We start from the raw sequence: 12,918 nt of genomic DNA, 5'->3' as shown, positions 1-12,918 counted from the left end.
AAAAAGTCTATACCTTCATATATTGACTGTTCTTGAGAAATTTTCAGATCAAATCTACACATCAGTGTCGTAAAGTGATATAGTTTTCTTTATATATACTTTTAACTTTTTTGTTGCTATAAACCATCAACAGTGCTGGGATCATCAACATAAAATGTGTATCTATTACAAATATAATGTGTAGGTGATCCCCCCCTCCAAAAAAAAAATAAAAAATAAATAAATAAAAAATTCTAAGTACAATCATGAGATGCACTTATACCTGTAAATTTAATAAACACAAATGATACTTTTGAAAGCTGTGTAAGGAAATGCCCTCCTCATCTCAATTTTGCATAGATGGGTCATTAGGTCGAAGACCAAAGGTCATTTTACCTATAAATTAAGCTTTCATTAGTTAAGCATTGGATACAGTGAGTATCAGTATTGATAAATTAATTATTAAAAAAGAACATTCACATGCATCATGTACCGGTATATCATTTTAATTCAAGTATGATTTTTTTTTTAATGAATTATTGCAGCAAAGGAAATTGGTGTCTGTAAAAAATTAAAAAGTTTGTCAAAGTTTTTGAAAATCTTCAATAATCTTGGATCAACCATTTTGGCATTTAACTGATTTATTTGTTGCAAATTTATTTGTCCACCTTTTCCATTCCACCTCAAGACACATTGTCTCACTGTACTTATTATGTTCACTTGCCATTGTTAACGTTTTAGATTAATGAATCATTCTTTTCTTTGTGTTTCCTTGATGTCTTGTGCCGATTCTTGCTGTAAAACGAACAATAGAGGGTGAAAACCTTCAATGTAATGTAACCAATTGAAAGAATTGAGAGCATGAATGTGTAATGAGGCTCAATTTAAATGTTGTCTGCAAGATTATAAGTTAAACGATCAATGATATTCAATCCATTTGAAAGAAACTAGATTATTGCTCCCTTGAAAGCATATTTTTGGGGATATTCATTCCAAGTTGACATATTATAGCATACATGTATGCCATAGAATATTGCCACAAACATGACTACCGGTACCTATCACAATTTATATTAAATTGCAGTGACATATTCTGGCTTAATGCATCGTACAAATACATGCATCATATGTGATGCAAGTATTAAAGTCCTCTTCGAAATCTACATTCCAAATTGTGCATTAGTCCACCCTCCTTATTGTGTTGAAACAATATGCATCAGTGGACAAATTGTTAAATGTTGTAAAAATTGAAATCATGGTCACTCAATAACTGTAACCTTTTGACTTATATTTGTCAAGGCTGCATAATTTGACCAACATCACACATGCTCATAAGTAAAAGTGGTGCATTGCAGTTGGTCCAAGGAAAACACTGCTATGTGCATGCACTCCCATGCTCCAATGTATTGACTACATAAACATAGGGATGGATGTATATGGGGCAAAGGTCAGAGGATTTGTTTTCCCTACTTGAAGTGCCTGGTTAAAAAAATGTGTCCTCTCCTTAACAACCTAATGGCATACATTATATTGCTACCAGGGTGGTAAATGATTGCAATGATCAGTAGATTTTGTCAGTTACACACTTACAAATATTGCACTTTAAAATGTATTTAATATCAGACTATGTTGTGAGAATATTTCTGTCTTTGCATTCAGAAATTACCCAATTACATAGAGGAATTAATGAAAATCAATACCAAAATAAAATTATAGCTGTTGACATGATATTTAATGAATTCTTATACTGAGTGGAACAACATATCAATGTTTTCTTACATGAAGGAAGTGATTATACTATAAAAAAATAATTGTCTCTGTACATTGTTAACAATTGGTAACTCTGTTATGGAGAGGACATTCAGTTTAACATTGCATTAGTGTGAGATACTGACCATCTATAGATATGTAGATGGAAAATCACATTTCATGATATTAAATGGAGGCATATTATTATTGTATACCAGTGCCATAGATAGTGCAAGCCTCAGTGCTTTAATATATGAAGAAAATACCTGTTATGGAGAGGACACACTTTTAACGGAAAATAAAGTCATCAAATTAACCAAGCAATAAAATATATATCACATATTTTGTTCATTGATTTGAGACATGTCCTCATTTTCAAACATTCTGAAGATTATTTAAATAGAGTTTAGGCCCATATATATCATTTTAAGTCACTGCTGCTGGCCTCAATGTTATGGAGAGGACATGTTTTTAAATTTTAACGGAAAAGATGCCTTTTACAAAAATATTCATCATTTTCACATTTATTGGTCAAATTTGGTCAAATAAGTTTTATGATGTTACATAGTGGCTGCGCTGACACTAAAACATTAAAATTTTACACAACTCTCAATAGATTCATGTAAGATATCAATGAACATTATCAAAATTATGAAATGAGAATCCCTTTTCCGTTAAAAATGCACTAAAAATGCTGAAATTAACAGAAATAATGTTTGCAGTGTTATGAAAATTGAACTGTAGGTTGCTGTTGATAAGGTCCATCAAATAAAATGGCCAACATAAAATAATAATTGTTTAAAAGATGCCAAAATGGGGAAAACCCCATTTTTCAAAAAGTGTACACTTAACGTGAAATGACCCACCTTTTATTATCAAAGGATTACGATCTAAGTTGGTATCTGCGCAGGAGAGCATTAAAGTTAAGAGAAAATGTTAAAGATGCATTTGGGTATTTGCTAACCATATGTAACTTCAATTAACAAAACAAAAAAATGTAAACAGAAGATACATTTTTTTTTTAAACACATCTCTTTGGAGGCAGAAGAGCGTTAACTCTGTGTTGAAAGTACATGTACAGTATATGAGTACATACCCGTTTATTAGTGATTAGTTCTTACCATCAACAAAAAGTATTTCATCATTATTGATGTTAGAGGAAACCAATTCTCAAGGTGATATAAATCAAAAGGATTTACAATAACTGGGCAGTTGCGGCAAGGTCGTTGCACTTTCTGCAACTCTGTACAGCAACCAGGCTAATCTGACAAGCTCTGATTGATGTTCTTGCATTACTTTTACATCACAATATATACTATGGTTAAAATATTATTTTCATCAGTATACTTTGGTTTAGGTCATAGGTCAAATGGGGGAGTACTTTAATTATTCATTTTAAACCACACACTTATGTGGCTTCCCATCAATCATCTGCTATTAACAAGATTTTAACTAGTTAGTCTCATCAATCAGACCTCTGAATAAACCTGTTTTACGAAATTACAATTGACAATTTAATCTGCTGAGATTCAAGGATGTCTGAATGCAGGGAAAAGCACACAAAATATGGCACAAGATTGTGCTCTGTCCAATGTTACATTGTATACATTGAAAAGGGATTTCACACAGATTTATAGACCAACCCAGTTGCTATGGCAATTATCAAAAATCCTTTAAGCATACTAAATACCAAAGGAATTAAATAATTGTAAAAAGGGATTTGTAATACTTTTATCAATTATTAATCTATTACACACTTAGTACCATCTCTCTCTCTCTCTCTCTCTCTCTGCAGGGCGATAATAACAACTGTAATTCGTAGTCGAGTGAAATATGCTTTAAAACTAAGAATGAGTGTGATAATGGATTGTATTTTGTAGAAGCTCTTTTAAAGTAATTCTAAATAATTCATCATACAGTAGACACGTTACTTGAGTCAGCAAGATAAAGTCCATCAAACAAACAAACAAACAATGCTTGACAAATGCAAACAAACAAATCCCAGTGGTCTACAAAGGGTTGGGACATATGATCAGCTCAATTTTCCAATATATATATTTTTTAATAAAAAATAATAATGGATATATTTTTATAGAGCATGTACAGTGTAGCCGCCACACAAGGTGCTCAAGACAATCCAACATTATTACCCTGGCTCTGCTAGGCTACCAATTTTGTTGCTCACAGCATTCAAGGAATTTCTTCCTACCTGTACCCCATTTAACACCTGGGTGGAGAGCGACAGATGTAGATCATCGACTTGCAAAAGGACATTAGTGCCACAGTAGGACTTGAACAATAAACATGTGGTCTACAGTCTGGTGTCGTACCCACTAGACCACGGTTCCTCTGCATATTTATTACTCATTTCTCAAATAGTATAAATTTTCTTCAAAATCACTTATTTTATTTTGAATCTTGAACGATCAGTATAGGTTGGGTTTAATTAAGTGATGCGCACCATTTCCAATCATAAAAGTACTTAAGATTACTGAGAAGTCAAATTTAGGTTGCCCCAAATCAATCAAACGTTGGATAACAAAGTCTACTTTCTGTGTGTGCACGTAGAATCTATTAATATCTTGGAGTAGAAAAAGTTCCATTTTGAAGTATTTCTGCGCTAGAGACTCATTGAACTTTGCTTTGTCCCTGGGTTAGAAATAACAATACAAAGTTCACAAATACAAAGATTAAAATACCACAAAAGTAGCTAGCTAGCGAATGATCTAGGGAGTGAATACTTCAGTGAATGATTAGTTTAGTAAATGAATGAATGAATAAATGAACGATTGAAAGAAAGAGAAACATTAGAGTAATGGAAATGGATTGATATACCGTAATTAACGTTGTATAAACCGCCCGCGTGTATTAACAGCACCCCTCTTTTTTTTTGCCAACTTTTTTTTTGCCGACTTAAAAAACAGTAGAGGACCTAGGATAGAACCTTGTGGTACGCCGTGTAATAGAAGAAAAATTGGAGGAATTATTATTATATACTACATAATGAAATCTATCAGAAAGATTACTTTCAAACCAAGATGACAGACAAATTTGAGCGTTGTTCTAGTTTCCAAGTGGTGAGTCAACACACCGATTACTGAGCTGGGAGACATTGCCAGGCATAGCGCCAGGTGGAGGGGCATAAATTGAAACTTTAAAATTATGACTTTGAATTTTTTCGGCGGCAAAAAGGTGTGGTTAATACACCGTTAATTACGGTATGGAAAATGAATGAAGGAGAGAACAAACTCTTAACAAACCGAACAAATGAATGAATAATAAAACAAACAAATTAAAAAAGGAAATGAACGAGCGACTAGATGAATCAAGGAAAGAATAAATAAAAACAAAACCCTCACTGGAATAGAAAACAAAACAAAATACATAAAAAAGAATGAATGAATGAATGAATGAATTGATGAAAGAATGGATGAAATAAAGGAAAAATAAGAAATGAATGAATGAATAAATGAATGAAAGAATGGATGAGCTAACTCACAAAGGAATGGACTTACAATCATTTTTTTTTTAAACCCTGATGACTGATTGAAAAGAATGAAATAATAAATGAATGACCTCACAAAGGAATGAAGAAAAAAATTGGATGATTGAATGAATGAGTAAATGAATAAATAAATAAAATAAAATAATGAACAGCTGAACCAATGAGGGTCAAGACCAAGGTTATCTAGCTGTTCAAGCAACTAATCTAAGTTCCAACGCTGACTACGTGACTGCCTTGCGTGTGCCAATGGCCGGCACACAGACTCAAAAGGGGTTTTCCATTTTCCAGCGGGTTTTTTGTTTGTACTGTGGAGTGTGCTAAGATCTACTTAGACATTGTACCCATAAAGTAATCTCTATAGTAGTCTACATGAGTTTTAGGCTGCATGTACAACAACATTATGCATACCCTTTAATACCAAGTTTTTATTGTTTTTCAATTTTGTGTTTTGGGGAAATTGGTTTGTTATGGTTTATGTTACTTGAGCATGCGACAAACAATTGAAGGAATATAAACACGAGACAATTTATGAAATTCCACTACCGTATTTGCCGGCGATAAGGCCGCAGCGCCGTATAGGCCGCACCCCCGATTTTGACATTTAAAAAAAAAAAAAAAAGCAGATGTTGTTTTTGGATGTTTATTTTCGTCTTCATGTCAACAATGCAAGATAAAATTGTCGGTAAGATGTGTGGAAATGTATAGTTATTGTACCGTTCGTAGATCTAGTCCCATATGTACAAATTTGTGCTGGTTTTGACTTCTTCTTTTTTTTCCTTTTTTTTCTGTTTCGCCGTAAAGGCCGCACCTAGACTTTTCGATATTTTCTCTTCCAAAAATACTGCGGCCTCTACGCCGGCAAATACGGTAGTCCACCTTTCATTCTGAAGAAACAGACAAAATAATTCAAAATTACAAGGGGTATGAATAATTTTGTTGTTGACTGTATCTGAGTACAGAAGGATCATCTCATATAACTTGAGCTAAGATGGTAGAGCTACTATTGCAATACATACATGTACATTTCTGGATTTCCCTTTGTTTTTATTTATTTTGTTCCAATTTTCTTTCTATGATGACGTAAAAAGAAAGAGTTCACAGATTGGTTGTCATCTTTACAAGAACCCAACCTTCGCTGAAATTTGTAGGCTACATCTATTTATATACATGCACAGATACATGTATATCATCTCATATGAGTTGAGACTAGACGGTCATGGCATATAGCTCCGAGTGCAATAAAAACATGTTCAATTTATGTCTAGCACTCGCATTGTCCTCTGATATCAAGATAACCTTTACAGCATCATTTGGAATACCATATTGATCAGCTTTTGCCATATGAATTGACAAGCAGAATAGAACAGATACAATAGTACCTTGCTTTCACCCAAGAACACAGTACAGTGTATTATATTACAAGCAAGGACACATATCACATTAATTCATTAATTTTCAATGCAAAGGCACCTAAAACATAGCTTTAATAAAATTCATCTGGAGAAAGGTATGCAGACATGTATTTGAACACCATACACTACTCATTCCCCCTCCCTCCCCCGAGCAAGGGCAAATTGTACATTAATTCATTAATTTTCATTGCAAATGTACCTAAAGCATCATCATCTTTAATTTCCTTTTGGGAATGATGTTGAATGCTAATCCGTCTGTCTCCCCCCCCCCCCAAAAAAAAAAAAATAATAATAATAAATAAATAAATAAATAAATAAATAAATAAATAAATAAATAAATAAATTTGAAAAAATATAAAATAAATAAATAAATTTTTAAAAAAAATATATATATATATATATATATATATATATTATTTTTATTAAAAAAATCAACAACAAAAAATCATTGTTTGAAATTCTCTTATGTTGGATTACATTGTACACTCTCCGGCCAGCCCTGTTGAAAAAAATGATAACACTGAATGGGCAATTTATTAATTTTCAAATAGATGCACCATTATTATATTTAAAAAAAAGTATCTTCAAGAAAGACGTTTGCATATTGAATGCCATCTCCCCACAGAGAACAGAAGAATATACACTAATTCATTAATCTCATACTAATTTATACTGATTCAGTGCAAGCCGGAAGAGCATTAACTCTGTACAATTATTTCAGTTAAGGCCCTTCTGGATCCCCCCCCCCCAACAAAAAGGATTTACACATGAATTTGGAGAGGAAGGGAAGGGTCAACCATGCAAAACCACACAAGGAAAACCATAGATGAGGTTTTTACCGCCCTGATGAATATTCATGACTTAACACTACACAACGTCACTCAGATTGGAGTGCATTCAAGTAAACCACTCTCTCTCTCTCTCTCTCTCTCTCTCTCTCTCTTTCTCTCTCTCGGTCGACGTGCACAGAAAGGATTGGTGCCCAGAGATGCAATTCATCGAATCAAGAAACACTATGTGCACGGCCGACTAAAATTACGCTCCAACGTCATGCGGGAGGGGAGTAATGGGACCGGCGTGATGCGAGGCGCAAGCGAGCTTCATCTACGAGAAGCGGAGAGGGAGAGAAGAAGAGGGAGAGAGAGCGAGCGGATGATAAAGGAGGATATCAGCGTTGCCAAGGCAGCACAACGCGCTCGCTTGATTATTGACGCACCGCCTGGTAAACAAGGCCTCTTTCAATGTCATGGACTCCAACACATGATTCCAGGAGGACTTTTTTTCTCTCTCCATCTCTACCCTCCTAGAGAAAAAAAAATACAGTAATAAAAAGAAGGGTTGCTCGCTGCATGAACCTAAAAGTGTCACACTCTTCCTACTCTAACCTTCATCGTCTCTTTCTCTGCCTCTACCGCTCTTGATTAATCTTAACCTTATGCTCGTCGTTTGCTCTCTTCTCTCTCTCTCTTTCTCTCTCTCTGTCTCCCTTCATACCTCTGTGACATCTAGTAACACTTGTAATTTCTATTCTCAATCAAAATGAATTGACAGTAATTTGCGGTTACTAAATTCATAGACAAATTTGTGATAGCATTTAATACGAACATTCAATCTTTTAAAATCTAACTAAAAGTAAGGAATTAAATAAGAAAGTTAACACTACCACATGTCTCTAAATAAGCTTTGGCTTAAAAATTGAGTGCAAGAAAATAATTTTCCCTTTAACGTGGGAAATAGGGTTCAATTTGTCCAAACTCTTTATAATCTGATTTCATAACCTCAACATAAGGGCTCTCCAATGTAAGTGCACTTAAAGCTTTATATTCCATTGGAGAGCCCTTATCCCCCATCTAACATTTGTTTTTCAGATTGTTACATCGATGTTTGTAACAGTTTGTGTAATAATCCTTATTTTATGTTGAGGTTATGAAATCAACAGAATGCTCTACTCAACAAGTACTGGAAAAGTGGATTTTGCCATTTAATGCAAATATCACATCATCCTTAAAGATCTAGGGTCATTAAAGAAAAAGACACTTTACAAATGATGAGAAAATGTTATTCTTAAACCTCAAAGTTTCATAACACTTGTTGCGCAGATCCACTTATCCTAAAAACACTGAGGGTCAACGGAACTACATGTACATATCAGCAAATTAAGACAAAACAAGGGGAAAGTGAGTTTTGCAAGTCAAATTTGTGTTCATTGCTCACTATATATTCCACCCACACTTGAGGAAAGGGGACAATGTGGAGTCAGGATTGTAGCTAAGCCGGGTATGACAAAGCAAAGAATAATAACGCTAATGATGACACTTCCAGGCAACGCCAATTTTAAGCTCTTGTTCTCTGTTTTTGTTCAATACACCCCCACATGGATAATGCTAAAACTGCTAGAGAAAAAGACATCCATGCAGAAGCAAAAATGTCAAATTCAAGCTTTCTGACAAGATTACTGTATAGGCCATGCGTTGAGTCATAGGGAACCGTGTTCAAAGAACTTGTGAAATCAATAAATGCTAATCAAATCAATTCTACTTTCCTAGAGTAGCCATGTAACTCTTTAAATTTGTGCATATATGTCAGGTGAGGGGGGAACAAACTGATTCCACATAAAAAATACAGAACCTTGACAGAATAAACTGAACTAGAATATAGCAGGGCCTCACTCGTGTGTGGTAACTACAACGAATTCCTTTGACAAGATAAAGATGGACTATACTTGCACCACTCCCTATCTTCTCCCCCTCGACATAAAACAGCAACCTTCATGATTCTTTTTTTGTCGAGGGTTGGAAGCAGGGTTCCACACTCACTTTACAAATAGGGGCTTGATCGAAATTTTAGGATCTGTTTTCAAGGGGATCCTGATCAAATTCAAAAGATTTAAAACAACCCTACGAAAAACACAAACAATATAAATTATAAGAGGGATGAATAATTTACATGTAGTTGTTAACTGTAATGTTCATATGCAAGCCTACATGTAACCAACTGCATGGGGCGAAGCACGGAACGGCGCTGCTCCTAAATTTAGAAAATCTACACATCCTGCCCTAAATATGTACCGGTAATTTGACTATTCCTCTCTATATCTATATTGGGTTGGGTGACGACACCCCTCCCCCACCCTGTCCCCCTCAATAACTTTCACTTTCTTTCATTTCCTTTGGTGAACAAACTGCGTTCATTTATGACGATATCATTCAGTGGATGAGAATACACTTTTGGTTTGATTCTCAAAGAAAGTTTTACTTTCAGAGTGTGATATTTTTTTTAATGAGCGTGAAGATGATTTTGAACAAACTGTGTTTACATTTGCAAGAATTCATTCCTAATGGTTATTTTCTTTGATGAAGTGACCTGTAATGACAATCAACATTATATAATGATCAGAGAAAGAGAGGAGTTGGGATACAAATATTCATCATATTTATTTACCTACTAGGACCTTTGTTGCATCCAGTTGCTTTTCATTTACACGTTTTTTTAAAAACTCTACCGCAATTTACTGCTGCTTCATATCTGAAAGGGCCTTCAGTGTGGAAGGGGTATCCGATACACAGCTTTTCTCATGATGTACAAGACAAATGGATAGCAGTGGGCCTGCTGCCAAACAATGAAATTATGAATGAAGCTCTGTAACAAAGAAATAAATAATATCCTACTTTCACTTCCTCTTTTGCTACACTGTCAGTGGTACAAGGAAATGCTGCAGTCCAAGATAAACTGAACAGACATTTGATAATGTTTATGGTAGGCCTGTTCACACATCCCAAACATCATTTTGAAATCATTGATTTGGGGGACCACCATTAACACTACTTGAAAACCGTCAAAGTTTGCTCGTACCCACTTTTTTTTTGGGGGGGGGGGGGGTTGTGCGCATGCTTTAGCACGAAAGCGAGGAAAGTCACTCGAGTAAAAATCGGTCCCTTACCGAAGTTTGCAGTTACACTGCAAAAAAAAAAAAAATCAGTCAAATTTCGGTAGGCATTAAAAAAAAAGAATACAGTTTTGATTTTTGTGTGTGTGTGTTTGCCGATAGTTGCTAAGCAGTTACCGACGAAACACCAGAATGTGAGAAAAATCAACCATTTTTGGTTGCAATGTAAATGCAGCTATTGACAGTTTTTTATGAATCAGTTCTTTGTCTCTAAAAAAAATATATAATGACAGCAAGCACTGTTCACAGATTGACCATTTGAACAAATATCTATGGTTTCGTTCATATGACAGGGTTTGTAAAAGCACTGTTCACAGATTGACCATTTGAACAAATATCTATGGTTTCGTTCATATGACAGGGTTTGTAAAAGCACTGTTCTCCTATTGTCAATTTATATATCATGAATAATCTGAAAAATGTGAATTAAATCAAAACGTATGCACACTCGCAATTTATAAGCCCAAATGGTGTTTGATAGTTTTTTAATTTTTTAATTCACACCATGATAATCGAACCTCCCATTTCACAGTATACAGTGTTTCATTCTATGGCATTCACACAAGAAATTTAAGAATATACTGCATAGTTACATGGTTTTTGTACAGCTATACCACAACATTTGCTAGTCTGAAAAGGGGCTACTCTCCACATACATGGGGCAGGAATGAGAACAACCCTTTAATACCGAAAGCAAAAGTAGAGTACATGTACAGTACAACACAAGGACAACTAAGGATACTTTCCCAGAACAAAAGATTTCTACTTTCTAGCACATTTCCTTTTGACTTTTCAGGAAAAAGGAAAACAAAGAACCAAACAACCTGATTTGAAGAAAGAGAACATTTTTCCTCCGGGATGGACTAGAATCTGAAACAAAGAGTCGAAAATTTTCCCCCGCAGCACACAAAGAAAAAGTGGGTTTCAATGTTTCTGGTAGAGCCCTTTCTGGTCATGTTTTTTGGCACAGTGTCAAACTGAGGTTCTATACAACAGGGTGACAACATGAATGAGATCACAATGGAAAAGCAAGGTGGTCGTCTGTCCACAGGCATGACAGAAAACGTGGGATTAACCCCCTAAAAACCATAGCAGTCGAATGAAACAAAGAGCAATAATTTCACTTAGTATTTCCTTCGTATGGAGGTGGGGAGGGGTCATTCGCTTATTTAAAAACGATGAGGGGTGATTTCACTGTTGTTTCCTTTGTGTGTGGGGGCGAGGTGGGAACTACAATTAACAAAGACTGATCATTTTACTTTATATCCTTCAATGAGGGGGCACTTGCTTAAGGAAATAGGAATAAAGTTTTAAGGACTGTTAACAAAAAGAGGGTTGGTCTTTTTATATTTTGATATGTAGGTCTGCAAGAACATTAATTACAAATAAGTATAATTTGTTATTGACAATCCTTTCACTTTTTAATTGTTCCCCCCCCCCCCAAAAAAGGCACTTATTGTTCTGGTTTTATATGTAGAAATGAATGATAAACACATACTCTTCTTAAACAAGAGTTAGAGGCTACTGCAGTGTACAGACATGGGCACCTTTCCAAACCAATGTGGTTACTAGAAACTTTATTAATAATGTCCTGTTGGTTGGTCGGTCTGATTGGGTGAGGTTAGATCTATGCGTACACTAACATGTACTCAGACAAATTTGATCAAGATGGGTAATGAGCTATACCAAATCAGACTGGCATGCTGTCATTTAAACTGATGTCATCCTTTTGTGCAAGTATGACAGTCTTTTTTCCCCCTTTCCCTCTTTTCACAAAAATATGTGCTGCTATTCTACACATTGAATGAAGCCTCACCTACATGCTTGCACAATTATTTCATAAGTGATATTTTTTTTTTTTTTTAAAGATCTGCACTATGGCAAAAGTGTGACTACAGTACACCATGGGTTTGTTTACAAACATCCGTAAGATTTGTAATAATCAAGATTGAGTTGCTTGCTATTCAGGTACCTTCATAATGAAAAAAAAAAATCTCTTGTGATTGTTGTGTCACAACATGAAAAAAAAAGTGATAGGGCTATACATTATTAGCCCCATTAATAACAAAACTGTTCAAATGCCCCATGGCAATCAAAACGTAGATCGACGGACAACAAATTAGTAACAAGAAGTCTGAAGATCTTACATTCACCTGAGCTGATACACGTAGCTCCCACCCCCTTTGCACCAGAAAATAGGATTTATTGAAACAGTAGATTTAGGGGTGCTGTTCCAAACTGCCCTGCAGGGGCAGGTATCCCATTCAAATAAATTTAGGTCTCCTTCACATAAAATTGATTCCTATAATGTTTAGCCAGGATCCATA

Source organism: Strongylocentrotus purpuratus, unplaced genomic scaffold (assembly GCF_000002235.5).
Source record: "Strongylocentrotus purpuratus isolate Spur 01 unplaced genomic scaffold, Spur_5.0 spur5_scaffold_12, whole genome shotgun sequence".
Taxonomy (NCBI): Eukaryota; Metazoa; Echinodermata; class Echinoidea; order Camarodonta; family Strongylocentrotidae; genus Strongylocentrotus; species Strongylocentrotus purpuratus.
Note: the sequence above shows the minus strand (reverse complement) of the source record.